Source organism: Kogia breviceps, chromosome 9 (genome assembly GCF_026419965.1).
Source record: "Kogia breviceps isolate mKogBre1 chromosome 9, mKogBre1 haplotype 1, whole genome shotgun sequence".
In the NCBI taxonomy this organism is placed as follows: domain Eukaryota; kingdom Metazoa; phylum Chordata; class Mammalia; order Artiodactyla; family Physeteridae; genus Kogia; species Kogia breviceps.
Window position 1 is genome coordinate 85,423,160 of NC_081318.1, and position 18,829 is coordinate 85,441,988.

Sequence of the window (18,829 nt, forward strand, 5' to 3'; positions counted from 1 at the left end):
AAATAAATTTGTCCACACCAAACAAACCAATATAAATGGTTAACAAAGCAATATAATTTTTTCCAACATTATTGTCACAACCATGAAGGTTTTTAATTCCTTAGGTTTGGGAATCATTAAAGACCTGATTCTGTTGAGGTGTATGTCAATTTGTGATAACACCTCCCTAGAAATGAAGCACTGAATCATATGTTCAGACCTTGTTTAAAAATAAAAGATGAAAGAGACAAAGAGGGGAGAGAGGAATTAAAAGAAGAAAATGATAAGGAAATATAAAAGCAAGCAACAGAATTAAACTAAATTTTGTCTTTTAAATTCCTTACATTTAAAAAAATACAGGAATTTATTATGATTTGTTTTCTTGGGTGATACTAAACAGATTTATTGCAATTTAATATTTGATTTCTAAACTTAATTTGGGGAATAAGGCAGTGTTGCTAAAGAGCAGCTGTACTAAAATAATTAGTAAGAGGGGCAAGATAAATCAATCAGGTCAAATAGTGTCCTTAAGATTGATGATTTTTGATATTCTGGACAAATTTTAGCAAATCTCACTTATCTAAAGTTAATTACCTGAAACTGAAAATATTCATAATCTAGTCAAGAAGTCAGAAGAAAACACCCACTCTACCAAAATGTTTTAAGAAGCCAAAACATAATTGAAACACATAGCACTGAAAGTGTATGCTTAAATTTCCTAATTTAAGGGTAAGGGTAAGACTCAGTTGCTTGAAAATTTCTTTATATGGATTTCTCCCTGCCTAACAGTGCTCAATGAATAAAATATCACTATATTTATAAAGCAAATAAGTTGGAAATTTTAAAAATTCTTCAGACTGCATGTAATATAAATGGCTATGCTAAAATAAACTTGATGATATGCAGATATATAAGTTCAATTAAATAATGCATGAATTGTAAAGGAATTAAATATGAGCTTAAATAATTTCAGATATATCACACATTTTCATTACATTATCAATCTTCAATTTATGTAGGAACTATATAGTATAGAGAGCAACATACTCTATAATTAGTAAATAAATCAATCAAAATGGCAGAGTAGGAAGATCCTGAACTCACCTCCTTCCACGGACACACCAAAATTACAACCCTGCACATCTGCAAACCCACAGGAGTCATGGCTGGGCCTTGAAGCCGCCTGCATGGGATCCAACCCCATACACCAGTACTCCCAGAGCAAGTGACCCAAACACAACAGGAGGGCATACCCAGTCCACATAGGAGTACCCCTGGAGCACCTGACTCGTATGACCTTTGGGGATTGTGTCACTGGGTCCCACAGGACACCTTCTACATAAGGCCACCCTTTCAAGAGTAGGAGGTGTGGCTGATATACCGAATACATAGAAACAAACAAAGAGAGTTAGGAAAAATGGAGAGACAAAGGATACCTTCCAAATGAAAGAACAAGACAAAAATTTAGGAAAAGAACTAAACAAAATGGAGATAAGCAATTTATCAGATAAAGAATTCAAAGTAATACTCATAAAGATATTCACCAAACTTGGGAGAAGAATGGATGAACTCAATGAGAACTTCAACAAAGAGACAGAAAATATTAAAAAGAGACAGTCAGAATGAAGAATACAATAACTGAAATGAAAAATACAGTAGAGGAAATCAGATCAGAGGATGAAGAAGAATGAATCTGCAACCTGGAAGACAAGACCCAACCAAAACAGCAAAAAGGAAAAAAAATTGAAAAAAAAAAGTGAGGCTAGCTTAAGTGATCTCTGGGACAACACCAAGTGTGCTAACATTTGCATGTTAGTTCATTAGTTAGACCCTCCAAGGGGTCTCAGAAGGAAGAGAGAAAGAAAGGGAAAGAAAACCTATTTGAAAAAATAGTGGCTGAAAACTTCCCTAAACTGATGAAAAAGAGACATACCAGTTCAGGAAGCACAGAGTTCCAAACATGATGAACCCAAAGAGATCCATACCAAAACACATTAAAATTAAAATGTTGAAAGTTAAAGAAAGAATCTTAAGAGCAGCAAGAAAAAAACAACTAGTTATGTACAAGGGAACCCCCATAAGACTATCAGCTGATTTTTCAACAGAAACTTTATAGGACAAAAGGGACTAGCACAATATACTCAAAATACTGGCAGGAAAAAACCTACAATCAAGAATATTCTGCCTGGCAAGGTTATCATTCAGAAGTGAAGGAGAGATAGAGTTTCCCAGAAAAGCAAAAGCTAAATCAGTTTTATAAGAAATGTTAAGGGAACTTCTTTACTTTATTAGTATTATTATTTTTTGTGGTACGCGGGCCTCTCACTGTTGTGGCCTCTCCCGTTGCGGAGCACAGGCTCTGGACGCGCAGGCTCAGCGGCCATGGCTCATGGGCCCAGCCGTTCCGCGGCATGTGGGATCTTCCCGGACCGGGGCACGAACCCGCGTCCCCTGCATCGGCAGGCGGACTCCCAAACACTGCGCCACCAGGGAAGCCCGGAACTTCTTTAATAGGTCATAACTAGAAACAAGAAAATTATGAAAGAAAAAATCTCACTGGTAAAGGCAAACTTACAGGTAGACTAGTGGATCAACCACCTATAAAGCTAGTATGAAGGTTAAAAGACAAAAGTAGTAAAATTATCTATATCTAAAGTAATTAGCTAAGTGATACACAACATAAAAAGATGTAAAATGTGACATCAAAACATAAAGCTTGGCAGGGAGTAAAAATGTATTGCTTTCAGAATATGCTTGAACTTAAATGAACATCAACCTAAAACAGACTGCCATACACATAGGTTGTTAACCTCATGACAACCACAGACCAGAAACTTACAACTGACAAACAAAAATAAAAAGAAAGGAATACAAACATAAATCCAAAGAAAGTCATCAAATCACAATGGATAATGCTAGGTAAATCAGTCAGACAGGGAATTTCCTGGTGGTCCAGTGGTTAGGACTCATGCTTTCACTGCCGTGTCCTGGGTTCAATCCTTGGTCAGGAAACTGAGATCCTGCAAGCCGCATGGCTTGGCCAAAAAAATCAGTCAGACAGAGAAAAACAAATACTGCATAATTTCACTTACATGTGGAATCTGAAAAACAGAACAAACAAAACACAAACAGACTTATAGATACAAAAAACAAACCGGTGGTTGCCAGAGGGGAGGGGGTAGTTGATGGACAAAATAGGTAAAGAGGATTAAGAGGTACAAACTTCCAGTTATAAAATAAATGTCATGGGAATGTGATGTACTGAATAAGGATTATAGTTAATAATAATGCAGTAACTTTGTATGGTAACAGATGGTTACTAGACATTGTGGTGATCAAATCTGTAAAGCATATAAATGTTGAATCACTATGTTGTACACCTGAAACTAATATAATATTGTACATCAACTATACATCAATAAAATAAATATTTTTTTAAAAGTAAATAAAGCAATTCAAGGAGTAATTGGCTTCATTTGTATACCCATAGGTACACATTTTCTGGACTAGGTAAAATTAGAATGGGAGATCTGATCAAGGATAATCCAGGCAAAAAAGTTGTTCAATACATGGAAAACTTTCATTAATCAAATTGTAGAAGAATGAAAGAATAATTCATAAGGTAAAAAATGAGGATCTACCTTTGACATACACTGAAGATACAGCATATAGTACTTTGAAAACACAAATGTGTTTGAGTCATAGGTGTGGAACCTTTCTAGACACAAGTGCGCTTGAGCCTGCAGTTATACAGAGGGAGATGTGCATCAAAGACTTGCAATTTGAGTTGTGTTTGGTTTTTGATAATTGAAAGGCTTATAGACCAAAATGTCTTTTCAGGTCGTACAAAGATTATATCTGTTAGTGTTAAATTGAAATTCAAATAATTTCTTATTTCATCCTTATTCTGTGAAAGTTTAAAAAATCCTATAAAATATCTAGTGGGTATGTTTTCTGCCTTCCTTCAGTTAAGTGTAGCACTAATGAAAACACTTTTGAATATACAAACTATGCAATTTTCTTCACATAGTTCAAAAGAAAGTCATAAAAAGCCCTGGGTTATTTAATCTATGGAATATATTAAGAGAAATCAAAGGCTGGCTCTTTTGAAAATTTATACTTTTAATATAAATTTCATCAAAATACTCCATTGCAGATAAAATTCTGGACTTAAGGACAATAAGCTTGATTCAGCAAAATGTTTCCTACGTTCTAAGAAACTTCCTTTAACACACTACTTTTTGTAATTGTTATAATGTAGATTTGGGGCAATATAGAGATTGTTTAAGTGAATTACAGAATCTGATTCTTAGTATTCAATTTTTCAAGGTAATAATATTTAGACTAAGGAGGACAAGAATAATTTCAGAGAGATGTTTGAATAATAAGGAGATATAGCCCATACCAGATGCTTTATCTTATTCTATCCTTCTAATCATGACTGTTTAGAAATCCATATATTCTTGCAGTTCCCTGAAAGTTCCTGTGTACATGTATTCATGTTTGCATGTATATATGAAATATATCTATGCTACTGTATAACCATGCTATGGGTGAATAAAAAATGGTTTTAATTAAATTTTTTTAAAAAAGAATTCCTTCTCCATAAATCCAATTAGTAAAATAGGTACATATCAAAGTATGTGACTGCATTATACATTATTCATTCCAAGGTGTTTTTCTAGTATGTAGAATGACTTTTCTGTCTAAACAAATTTTAATTTTATGGATATGCTGAAGTACAATATATACCCTACAAACATCTCATTTCTGACATTTACTTGCTTCTTCTTGAGAACATGGGAATCACAAGTGCACAGGTTTTTACCACTAGTATCACTAAGTAAAAAACAAACATGACACATGAAAAGATGCTCAGTATTGCTAACCATCAGGGAAATGTAAATCAAAACTACAATGAGATAACACCTGACACCTGTCAGAATGGCTATGATCAAAAAGGACATAAATAACAAGTGTTGGAGAGGATGTGGAGAAAAGGGAAACTTTGTACACAATTGGTGGGAATGTAAGTTAGTGCGGCCACTGTGAAAAACAATATGGAGGTTTTTCAAGACTGGAAATAGACCTATCATATGACCCAGCAATTCCACCCCCAGTTATATATCTGAAAAAAAAACAAAAACACTAATTCTAAAATATACATGCATCCCAATGTTCATAGCAGCATTATTTAAAACTGCCAAGATATGGAAGCAAACTAAGTGTCCATCAAAAGATGAACTGATAAGAAAGATGTGATATATATATATATATATATAAAATACACACACACAATGGAATAGTACTCAGCCATAAAAAAGAATGAAATTTTGCCACTTGCAGCAACATGGATGGCCTTGGAGGGCTTTATGCTAAGTGAAATAAGTCAGATAAAGACAAACACTGTATGATATCACTTACATGTGGAATCTAAAAAATACAACAAACTTGTGATCATAACACTTCTTTTTAGAAGCAGACTCACAGGTATGGAGAACAAACCAGTGGTTACCAGTGCCGGGGAGGGCAATATAGGGGTGAAGGAGTGGGAGGTAAAAACTACTGGGGGTAAGATAGGCTACAAGGATGTACTGTACAACACAAGGAATATAGCCAATATTTGTAAAAATTATAAATGCAATGTAACTTTTAAAATTTTATAAAAAATAAAACAAATTTTAAAAAGAGAGAAAACAAGAAAAGAAAGAAAAAGAAAGAATGAAAGAAACACAGAGGGCAAGCTTCAATACAAAGGAAAGGAATCAATATTTTCTAGTACTATCTGCTGCACCACATTCAGAGAGTTACCTTATTGAAACCATACAATAATACTGTGAAGTAAATTCTCACTCTATTTCACAGATTAGGAAATTCTTAGAGGAAATAAGCAATATTCCTAATGTTAACCTACTAGGAAATATATAAAATTGATAATGAAATCCAAGTCAGTTTGAATCTAAAGACCTCATTATGAAAATAATAAATCACTTTTTACATTCATGGTACTTTTAAAGCTTCTAATCTATATCCTAAGCATAATACTGGGCACTTTTTATAATTTCACAGTTGCTTCTGCCAAATGGTTTTTCCTATTACACTTAACTTCTTAAAAAAATTATCATTAAGAGTTTACCTAATTTTAAAAAGCCCATGACATTTAGGTGGAGAAAAGATAATTTATTACAACTAGCATAACTAAACTCTGAACCTTTTTTTCTTATTTACCTATGTGAAAAATAGAACAATTCATTATAACGTTGGGATTGAAAGTGTATTATAAACTGTCTTATGGTTGAATTGGGTTACATGAAATATTCTCGATTCAGAGTGATAATACGTGAAGTATGTTTAAGAGACATTATACGTGGAAAGAATAATGCTTACCTGATAATAACAGGATTCTGCTTTTAAAATAATGGCTTAGTTTAGCTATAGTTGGGAAACTAGTAATGCATTCTAAGTACAGATATATAAGAATTTATAGAAATATAAAGCTATACAAATAACTGGTTTTATTGAAAAGCTGTAGCTGAAATATTTGCTCTGATCATTCAGTGAACAATTTAGATATCCCCAAATGTTAAGGCAAGCAATTTATTTCACTACAAGTTCTGGGGGAAAAAGTCATTTAAAAAATTTTCATAGATCCGCACATTCTCTCAAATGTTCTGTACTTATTATTAGACCCTCAATTTCACCAAGATTGTATTCACCTACGAAATATAAAAAGTTTAAATTACAAGCTTCAGAAAGATAGCATGGAATGGTTACATGCAACTTGCCAATGAGCACTAATAACAATCCCATTGAGTTCTTCCTGGATAAGTTACTGTTATTCCTCTTTTGTCTTCCCACCAGAGAAAACCATTATCAATATGTCTTTAGTTTACCATCTAAGTCGTAGAAATAAAAATCCTCAGAGGAACCAATTATTATTAAGTAACTCAAATGATTGAGTCAGAACAATTCCACACTTGGAAACTGTAGTTACTTAGAAAGCTTCTGTTTCTAAATTCAGCTTAGTATGTGAAAAAATAAAGAAGGCCTTAACAGGTACATGCATTTTCAGATTATAGATTCAGCTAATGCACAGGAGATCATCCTTCTCCTAAGTTTGGCATTTATTTTCTTTGTAAAGAATAACGTATCTGGGCTTCCCTGGTGGCGCAGTGGTTGAGAGTCCGCCTGCCGATGCAGGGGATGCGGGTTCGTGCCCCGGTCCGGGAAGATCCCACATACCATGGAGCAGCTGGGCCCGTGAGCCGTGGCCGCTGAGCCTGCGTGTCAGGAGCCTGTGCTCCGCAATGGGAGAGGCCACAACAGTGAGAGGCCCAAGTACCGCAAAAAAAAAAAAAAAAGAATAACGTATCTCATAACTTTACATGCAAAGACCCAGTTTTCAGGGAAGGGCACAATGGCTTATAGCCTATACTGTATTGGGGTTCATTTTATGGCCTCATTGCCTTTCAGAGTCAACCGTAGTGATTAAAGAGAGAAATATACAAATATATTTAATTTTCTTCTCTTTCATAATATTAAAATATATCTATAAATCATCACATTTATAAATTGAAAGCCTTCCAAGTATTTACTTTAACTAATTAAACTAATAGATTTTATAAGCACTGAGTACCATAATATATAATAAAAATATAGTTTATTTTATATTTTCCTTTTTTAATGTGATGTTTTCCAGATTTTAAGTGATTTACGTACTTTTTTGGTAATGAATGCATACCCTACCACGGATAAAAATTATCAATTCTATACAAAGTATCTAAAAGCTGCTATTTGAAACACCTGTGAGTGACCAAAATCTGGCAGAAGTTATAGGTACATAGACCCTTGAAGTAGATAAAAACTCTATAGTTAGTGAGATTTGTGTTTGTGTGAAATTTTTTCCTGAAAAATTTTTTTCTGAGGATTTTCCACTAGTCCACAAGGCAAAGATAACTGACATTCAAATAGAAATGCATAATTTTACTGGCTGGGCTGCCAGAACAGCTGAAACATGAGTGAATGAATCTTGGAAAGGAGGGAGCCACAGGGAAATGAGTCCCAGAATCTGTGTTTAAATTCCACGAAAAGTCTGGAATAAGACTAGGGTGCCTATTCTTACTACTTATATTCATATTTGTAGCAGAGGTCCTCATAAGGTAATAGGGAAAAATACATACTATTCAAGAGACTTTAAAGAGATGATAAAGATGATAATGAAATATTCTGAAAATTTTAATGACAACGTATTTGATGACTTAGATAATATGGACAAATTCCTTGAAAGATACCAACAAGTAAAGCTCACTCAGGAAGAAATGAATCATCCGATAGCACTATATTTGTTAAAGAACATAAACTTGTAATTAAAAACCTTTGTGGCTCGGAAAGGAAGAGAAAGGCAGGAAAGAGTGATCTTGGATTCTGTTTAAAGCCACTTGGGGATACAATTTAATCCACACAGGGAGATGAATTACTGGGATTCCGAAACAAAGAGATGCAAATATTTATATGAAGAGAACTATGGGCAAGATACCCAGAGAAATGGTTAAATTTCTGAAAAAGCCACTGGTATGTCCCATGATGGAAAGGGTCAGCTTTAAACACCTGCCAAATCTGGAAATGGTTCTGCCCTCTGACAATGGCACTAGTCAAGTCAGATCATTACTGTTTCCTTTTCTCCATCCTCATTCTGTGATCCAGTAAAGGGTAGAAACTTGGTTAACAAGCCAGGGGTTGGAGAAAGGAACAAGTAAAATGTGGGGAAAAGGCACTATGCACACAATCTCTTTCTACTTCAGGTGTGTGTCTTGCAGTTTAGAGATGGGAAAGAAAAAAATTGAGGAGAGAAGGGATGGAATTTAAACATTTTGTTACTATGCTGGACTGGGCTTAAAAATACTGAACATTCATTACTAACAATGACCTGAAAACTCATGACACTTCCCCAAAATTTCATCCAGCAGATGAGAAGACCCAGTGCAAGAGAATAAACATAAATAGATAGCTTTATGAGAAACCATTTGTAAAATCCTAGAGGTAAGCACATTTATTTTTTCAACTTTTAAAAAAATTTTATTTATTTTTGTCTGCGGTGGGTCTTCCTTACTGTGCGTGTGGGCTTTCTCTAGTTGCGGCAAGCGGGGGCTACTCTTCATTGTGGTGCAGTGGGCTTCTCATTGAGGTGGCTTCTCTTGTTGCTGAGCATGGGCTTTAGGTGCATGGGCTTCAGTAGTTGTGGCATGTGGGCTCAGTAGTTGTGGCTCGCAGGCTCTAGAGCACAGGGTCAGTAGTTGTGGCTCACAGGCTTAGTTGCTCCGCAGCATGTGGGATCTTCCCAGACAAGGGATTGACCCCCTGTCACCTACGTTGGCAGGCAAATTCTTAACCACTGCGCCACCAGGGAAGTACCTTTTTCAGTGTTTTATTCTCCAATTTTCAGATATAAGATAACAAACCACTTGGTTGTAGTATATTAATTCTGTAATCCATTGCTGAATTTTACTTATTCCATTTATTTATATAATTATTATATAATCTTTATAATTATTTGGAATTTTTACATTAATAAATAAAATTTGTTCTATACTTTTCTATTCATATCTTCTTTTTAGGTTTTGTTTTCATGATTGTAAAAAATTTATAATACTGATCAGAGATATTCCCACTTTTTGGAGGGGAATACTTTAAATGTTATTGAAATTATCTTTTCCTAATGTAGAAATGTCACAGAATGTACCTGTGACAGCATTTGATCTTTGAACGTTTTAACGTATAGAAATGCATTACCATTCTAGTCTCTTATAATGAAATTGGTCCAGTCACGTTTCTACTTCTCTCTTCTGATTGCATCATCAATGGGGGGAATTCCCACCATACTAATCAGCAAATGCTACATATGAGGTTGTTCTTTTTTTCCTTTTTCTTTCTTGGAAAGTCAGTTTTTAAACACTGACCAGCACACCATAGATGCTAAAATATGGATGTAGAGATAAGATTCTTAGGTGAAAGCAAGGAAATTTTAGGTCAAAATTTCAAAAGAGTTAGGAATTAATGTCTTTTTGTGAACAAATGATAATCAAGCACCAATTATGAGACCAGGAAAATTTCCAGAAAATGGATATACATGGAGTGAAAAAAGCATACAATGTCCTTCTTCTTGTAAAACTTCCATTCTTGGGGAGAATCAGACAAAGAGATGAATGAATGATGAATGAATGAGTGAATGAATTAATTAATTAATAGGAAGAGTAGGGTAGGGGACAAAGTACAGTAAAAAGATCAAGGGTTAGTAGATATAGGATAATTTTAATTTTAAGTATTTATAAAATAAAATGGTCCTAAAATTTATCCAGGATAGTACAAAGTCTCATTTTCAATTTATGGCATGAGGTTAAGCATAAAATTGAGAGTATTTTATTTAAGATTATATACCAAATCTAAACTTTAAAAATCTACTTGTAGGGCTTCCCTGGTGGCGCAGTAGTTGAGAATCCGCCTGCCGATGCAGGGGACACGGGTTCGTGCCCCGGTCTGGGAAGATCCCACATACCGCGGAGCAGCTGGGCCCGTGAGCCATGGCCAATGAGCCTGCGTGTCCGAAGCCTGTGCTCCGCAATGGGAGAGGCCACAACAGTGAGAGGCCCCCATACCACAAAAAAAAAAAAAAAAAAAAAATCTACCTATAAATATTATGAGCAAACTTTCTGACTGCCTACTTCACTCAGAGGTGAAATTCAAACTCTTTTTATCTTTAATCATATATATGGATGAACCTGCCTTTAGCAATAATGTTTTAAAAATTATTATTGATCCATAGATTTTATTTTTGAATAATACTGCTTTAATCTTGTATAGTTATAATGATTTTAATCAACAGTCAACACTTCTAGATTTATTTTCCCATAATTCAAGCCAGAAATAAAGGGTTCTTGAATTTGTTCACTGAACTATTTTTTTCTCCTTCAGAGTGAAAATTGTGCTCTTTATGAGAAAGTTATATGGAAAAGTACATTTAGGTAGTACTAAATTGAATTTGAAAAAAATGTATAAAATTAAACCAAACTTTTCTCCTGTATCACTGAAGATTTAATTTACTACAACTGGATAAAGACCAAAGTTTCCAATTTAAATAACTGCCATTTTTGATGCTAACCAATGATTATAAATACCTCTTGGAAAAATTCTGTATAAACACTTTTCATCTCCCCTTCTCAATGAATGGTCTACCTAGAGAATAACCTAGGTAGACTTGTTGTCAGTAACATTTTGAATTTAGAATATTTTCAAACATCACATAATTGCTGAAGTTCAAAGTGTTTCCATTTAATTGTATTTTCCATCTATATTGGTGTTAATGGTTAAAAGTAAATTAAGTCTGATATAAATATAATAGGAGGTAATACTAGTTTTCTAAAAAGAAAGGTATACTGCCTTTGATCCTTCATGTCAAAGTAGCCTTATATAGCCTGGGGTGTCAGGTCTCCTTCAGAATAGATCCAACTAGAGAACAAAAGCTTAGGAAGGTACTTCTTTATACTTTTCTACCTTTTCTACAATTATAAAAACAATTTTCCAGTCAATATGTAATCATATAATCAGATGATCTCCTGATTTATACCACTGTCATCTAAGGCATAAGGACACAATTATATATATATACACACACACAATTTTTACATATAATTTTTCCTACCAATAACATACTCATTTACATACTTCTACCAAATAGTTTTCTTTTAGCATCCATGGCAAGGTTTAAAAGCAGACATTCATTTTATTAAAACTATCTGTGTTTGTTGTTACCGTGTTCTTCCACTGACACTGCCAGTATTGAGCTAATGGCTCTATTTATCTCTCTATGTACCACAATAAATTTTAAAAACTATTTTGTTTTACTGAACTATTTGCTATAAAACATTTACTAGCAGTTATAATAGTAGCTTTAATACTTCCTTTCAGTTGTCTTCCTTTTGTCCAGATTCTGAAAATCAAACCTTTAAAAACAGCTCTTCATCACCCAATAATTACTAGTTCAGGCACATTTCTATAGCATTTTTAATACTTTGGTCTTATTTTAAAAGCTAGAAGCCTCAAAATATGTCAAAGATAGTTTCCAAAGGCTGTAGAAAAAGGAATTATCACCGTTTTTCTCCTGTTCAAATTATTCTCATTAATTTTCTCCAAGAATTGATGACCCTCTCCAATCATTACACAATATTTATCTTGCTTACATCCTTCCAACAAAGTCATTAGGCCCACTAAAAAGTAGCTGGATATAAAGCATATTCAGGCCGACATAATACAGAGGAAGAAATTTACAAAAATGTTTGTAATTGGCTGGAGTTGAAGTCAGTTGCTGTGCCTCACCCCCTTTCTGAAGTAACTTTAAAAATCAGAAACTTAAATTACAATAGATTTATTCCTCTTCATTCTTCCATATTTATTATTTCCTTTAATTAAATTGCCCTTCTTTTTATTTCCCTTCTTGTTTTTTGGTACGGCTAATAGATTTGTTCTCAACGCTTGAGACTTAGTCGGGCTTGAAAATTTTCTTTCAAGTGGTTAAGGCTTATGTAGAAAGAGCTAATGTGAGTGTTCATTCACTTTAACGTGTCTTCCTCTTTTGGCTCTTTGCCAGCAAGATTTCCCTCCCTCAACCAAAGAAATAAGTTTCAATTTCTTTTCATCATTTAAAAAATATTCATGGGAAAGTGCACTCAAATAAACATTAAAGAGATAACCAAGAAATGGTTGCTGACCTCTAGAGACTCCCCCTCATAGCAACAGGGGCCACCAATTGGTGTCCTGGAAAAGGAATAAGAGAGATGTGGGGACTACCCTGGCAGTCCAGTAGTTAAGACCCCATGCTTCCACTGCAGGGGGCACGGGTTCGATCCCTGGTGGGGGAACTAAGATCCCACCTGCTGCACAGTGCGACCAAAACAAAAAAAAAGACGTGAAACTAAATCAGGCAGTGGCTGATTTCACTTTCTTAATTTAACAATTTTATTTCAAAGCAACTCATGGCATTCTTTTTTTGTATGGTAAATTAACAGATCCTTTACTTATATTAGACTATATATAATACATATTTACTTATATTTGAACCTTGCATGATAAATTTGACATTTTCCTACAGACATTGAAGAGACAGGAAACATGTAACACTGAACACTGTGGAAAGCTAGATAAAAAAGCTAGAGAAAACTTTTATACCATAAGATCCAGTGCCTGTATTTTGTCATGTGAACTAAGAAGTTCACTCCTTAAAGCACCAAAAAGAAACATTTGTAACTGTCATGGCATTCTTAAAAGTAATATTTATATAAAGAATCCTTGGTTCACACAATATTCAACACAGTCTTATTAGGCTTTGGGCAAGGAAAAAAATAGAATTTTCCTGATAATAAAGGGTGCCTTGTCTCTCTCACTGAGGAAAATGTATAATACATTCTTAGATCAGAAGCAGATTATGGTTTTCTTTTACTAGGGTCTTGGTTTTGTTGTATTGGATATATTTTTGGTTTCAAAGTACTTTATGTTCTCAGAGTTCACTACCCATAAGTTCTATTCCTTTCAAACTCTCATTTTCTTTTGTAATACTGTTGTATACCCCATGTGTTAATGTTCCTTAGGAGATCAAGTGTTGGCTCTTTCTTACTCTTATAAATAATTCACAGGGAAGACTGGCATACAGTAACCTGGTTTGGATCCAGTTTTAAAAAATCAGAGTTGGACACATGCCAAGTCACCTTAACAGCTTAACTGTTAGTAAGATTAAACTCGCAATGCCACTCAACATTTCCATATCTCCTATCAACATTCCAGGGCTGAGGAAAAATAACTAGGGCCATAGAGCATAAACATAGTTACAGAGTGCTTTAGACTGAATGTTGTTTCCCCTCTAGATTCATATGGTTTTTTTTTTTTTTTTTTTTTTTTGCGGTATGCGGGCCTCTCACTGTTGTGGCCTCTCCCATTGCGGAGCACAGGCTCCGGACGCGCAGGCCTAGTGGCCATGGCTCACGGGCTTAGTTGCTCCGCGGCATGTGGGATCTTCCCGGACCAGGGCACGAACCCGTGTCTCCTGCATCGGCAGGCGGATTCTCAACCGCTGCGCCACCAGGGAAGCCCTAGATTCATATGTTGAAACCGTGTGATGATGTTTGGAGCTAAGGCCTTTGGGAAGTGATTAGGTCATGAGAGTGGAACTCTCATCAAAGAGATCAGTGCCCTTATAAAAGGGACCCCAGAGAGCTCCCCTACCCCCTATGCCATGGGAGGACATAGAGAGAAGACGTTGTCTACGAACCAGGAAATAGGTTCTCACCAGACACTGAATAAGCTGACTCCTCGTTCTTAGACTTCCCATCCTCCAGAACTATAAGGAAAAAACTTCTGTTGTTTATAAGCTATCCATTCCATTATAGCAGCCCAAACAAACCATGACAGATATTGGTACCAGGAGTAGGGTGCTGCTATAACAAATAACTAAATATGTAGAAGCAGCTTTGGAACTGGGTAATGAGTAGAGTCTGAAAGAGATTTAAGGCTCATTCTAAAAAAAAACCTACATTGCCATGAAAGGACCTTTAAAGTCAATTCTGGTGAGAACTCACACAGAAAAGAGGGGAGCTGTAGAGAAAGTCTCAAACTTTTTAGAAAATACTTAAATAATCCTAAACAGAAATGTTGATAAAAATATGGACAGTAAAGGCCATTATGAAGAGGTCTCAGAAAGAAATGAGGAACATGTTATTGGACAATGGAGAAAAGGCAATCCTTATTGTAAATTGGCAAAGAATTTGGCTGAACTGAGTTTGTGTTCTAGTATTTTGTGGAAGGTAGACCTTACTAGTGATAAAAATGAATATTATGCTGAAGGTATTTCTAAGTAAAGTGTTGAAGATGTGGCTTTGTTCATCCTGACTGCTTATAGTAAAATGAGAGAAGAGAGAAATAATGTAAAGATAGAGTTGTTAATTTAATGCAAAAAAGGAAGCAGACGTTAAAGATTCGGAAAATGCTCAGCCTATTCATATTACAAAGAATGACAACACTAAAGATGTGGCCAAGCAACCGTTTGATGCGATTAGTATGAATTAGACATCTCAAGAAAGCTTGAACTACTCTCTAAGACAACGGAAGAATGAGGCTGAAGATGATTCGGAGGTCATCAGAGCTGCTACTCCTATCACAGAACTAGAGTGTAAGGTCTGGGGTAAGGGCTCAAAGTGGTTTCAAAGGCTGGCCACTGGTACCTGCAGGACCTGGGTGCTCATATGTTGAAAGCTAATCCCCAATGTGATGGTATTTAGAGGTGGGGCCCATCACAGGTGATTAGGTCATGAGGTTGGAGCTCTTATGAATTGGATTAGTGCCCTTCTGAAAAGACCCTACAGAGCTCTCTTACCTCTTCTGCCATGTGAGAACACAGCAAGAAGACAGCCATATATGATATTCTACTATAGCAGCCCAAATAGACTAAGACACGAGTTCCATCTCTGTGAGAGTGCAGGTAAAGTCTAGCAAACAGGTGTTAAATGCTATACTGCAGTATATTAATGTTCTAGAAATCTATGAAAAATCAAGCAAAGGAAAAAAATAAAGCCTAAAATTGAAAAGTGCGACTAAAAAAAATCAGGCCTGCTTATACACCAAAAACAAAAACAAATCACAAAACAAACAAACAAAAAAATTGTTTTAGAAGAAATCTAAGGTTATCAGGGAAACAGTAACATTGTGCAATGTTGACCAAATTTAACACAGGTGGAAATTAACATTGGCTTTTCCTTTATAGAAAAAAATCACTCAATGCAATTGCCTCCTTGACCCTCCTGGGGTCAGGCAAAATCAGAACACTCTCAGCCCAAGAGCCAGGAAGATGGGAAGTATGAAATTTATTCAGTGTATTTGGTTTAATTAAGGACTGGTAATTAGGATTATAATGTGTTATAGCTTATCCTGAATTCTGATCACTGTGCTTTGTTCCCAGCTGGCCCTTTTGATCTTTCCTTTCATGCTCCAAATAGTTTTACCAATTTGAGTTTGAAAAAAGAATCCTTTGTGACTCAATTTATAAAACAAACGTGCTACAACAGTTGAGGGAGAATATTAATGATAGAAATTTTATGATGAGGTTATCTCGTTTGAAGTGTGCTCTGCCCAAATTATTTCCCTTATCGACTTTTCTTATGTTTTAAAATGTAATTACTATAAATTCATTTTTAAATAGTTATCAATTATCATCTGTAGATTATATGTATGTGTGTGTATATATGTGTATGCATGTATAACTTATTTCACTCCCTGTGATTTTTTAAATACAAGTTATGTTTTTAATACTTTCTAAATGGAAAGCACACCATAATCCTTTTTATAAAAAGGGAAATAGATACAGGAGACATTTCCTCAAGACTTATCAAATGTCAGAATTTAAATTTTTTTCCTTCTGTCAACACTTATTATTTCCATTTATTGAAGAGAGCCTAGAAACTTAGGTTACATGAAAAGCTATGAATCCTAAATTTAAATGATTGGGAAATTTTTCATATTCACAAATGATGTTTTAGCTGTTTTGAGGGGATAAGAAGATTATATGCTGGAGAAATTTGGTCAAACCACATTCAAACATTCAGTATGACATGATGGTGAAATCTTCCACACTATCTCAATTTCAACCTCATGGAAAATTAATGACTGCTATGAAAAGCCCAGGCTTGTGAGCTTAATTAACTCAGCACTGATACCATTAAACCAAAACAAAAGTTCCATCTAATTCAAACTTCAGTTTTTAAAACCCATTTTCTTTTGTGCTACAGTTCAAAAGGAACAAACAATATTGTGAACTTCATCAATGTTAAAATAATGAGCTACTAGCTCCAGTCAATTTGCTGTTTTGCTATAGCACAAATGGTAATGGTAAAAAAAAATAATAATCATAGAATTATGAAAAGTAGAGTTTTTCTTAAACCTGAGGTAGGAATACATAGCTGGTAATTTAAACAGCATTATATCAAATATTTATTTTTGATGATATATATCTAATTTTAATTATTTTTTCTTTCTTGTGACTATAATTCTTTGACAAACTATCTTAATTCTGGAATGGTTTGCCAACTCTAAAATATGTTGGTATGGGAGTATTAGTAAGAATATATACACTTTATCATTTCTTAAAATTTTAGCTGCATTTAAGATAGTAGTCACAAATTTCATTGAGGAATTCTATTCTATATCTATCATGTTCATGCATTATGGCAGCTGAAAAAATGGTTGCCTGGTATTTTATTGTGAATCTATTAACCGTTAATACATGGTTTAAAACAAAATGTTACTCTCTGTATCAGTCACAATAAGCTGGGTAAATATTATGGTAACAAACAGCCCCAAATCTCAGTGGCTTAAAACATCAAAGATTTGTTTCTTTCTCAATTTCTGCTGGGGTTGGCAGCTTTCCAGGCAGCTGTCTCCAAGGCAATTGTTCTACATGGTGGGGTTCAGCATCCTAGATTACACCTCTACTTCATCAGATCTTTAATAACTATAGCAGCAGAATGCGATAGAGGATGGGAATACATACTTTTATTTAAACCTTATTATATCTTTAATACTTCAACCAGGGAGTGATTCATGGTACTCTGGTCACATTTTATTGCTAAAGCAAGTCCTATAGCCTTGCCTAAATTCAAGAGGTCATGAAAGTGCAATCCTCCTGATGGAAAGAAGAACAAAAAATATTGTTGGGCAGTATAATAACTACTATACTTTATGAGATTTTCATTTACTTGTTTTTTTGTTGCTTTGTTTTCATGATTGCAGTATACTTTGAGCAGGGGTTGGCAAACCTTTTCCATCTAGAATAACATAGTGAGGATTTCGGCTTTGCAGGCTATATCCTCACAAATACTCAGCTCTTCTGTTGTAGGGTAAAAGTAGCAATAAGCAAGAGATAAACAAATGAGCATTCTGTGTTCAAATAAAACTTTTTTTTTTTTTACAAAATGTGATGGGCCTGAGTTGGTCATAGTTTAATGAATCCTGAATTAGAATACACCCATCCCTCCTGATACAGAGGCTAAATGTTAATAACAAGAGATTTTCTGTATACTCCTCATTCTTATCACTTCTTAGTCTCCTACCATAGCTTCCTAAAATAACCATGTGAGTTGTGCACTGTATAAACTCAAGGGCAATTTTCACATCAACTACAAAATTAATGGTACCTCTTTTATTTCTGCACAGTGGGGCCCATCTACTAAGCCTTGTACAGACATTACACCAATCACTTACACTCCTGTTTCATAGATACCAGCATGTTCTATTCTCCATTACAATATAATTGTACTCAATGGGATGAAAAAGGTCTTAGGGGAACTATACACATAATGGTTCTTTCTGATGTATAATCTATAAATAAAAAGTTGGAAAATGTTGAAAAATATAGAAACATAACAAAAGAAAGTTTAAATGCTGTTAAATTTAGAAAATGTTGAAAAATACAGAAACATAACAAAAGAAAGTTTAAATGCTGTTTTTTAAATTTTTCTATTCAATTTATATGCATATAAATATGCACAAATAAATTGCTATGACACTGTATAATCAACTTTACACTGTACTTTTGTTTCATTTGATGTTTCCCAATATTATAAAGCTTATGAGATTGTGATTTTTAATGAACTTCTGGTTTTTTATTAGTTAGATCAACTACATTTCTTTGGCCATCTCCCTTTGTTTGAAATTTAGCATGTTTAAAATTTTTACTACTACAAATACCACAATGAAATGGCATTTACTAGTACAAATACCTCAAAGACATAGGTCTTTGAGCACACCTCTAGTTATT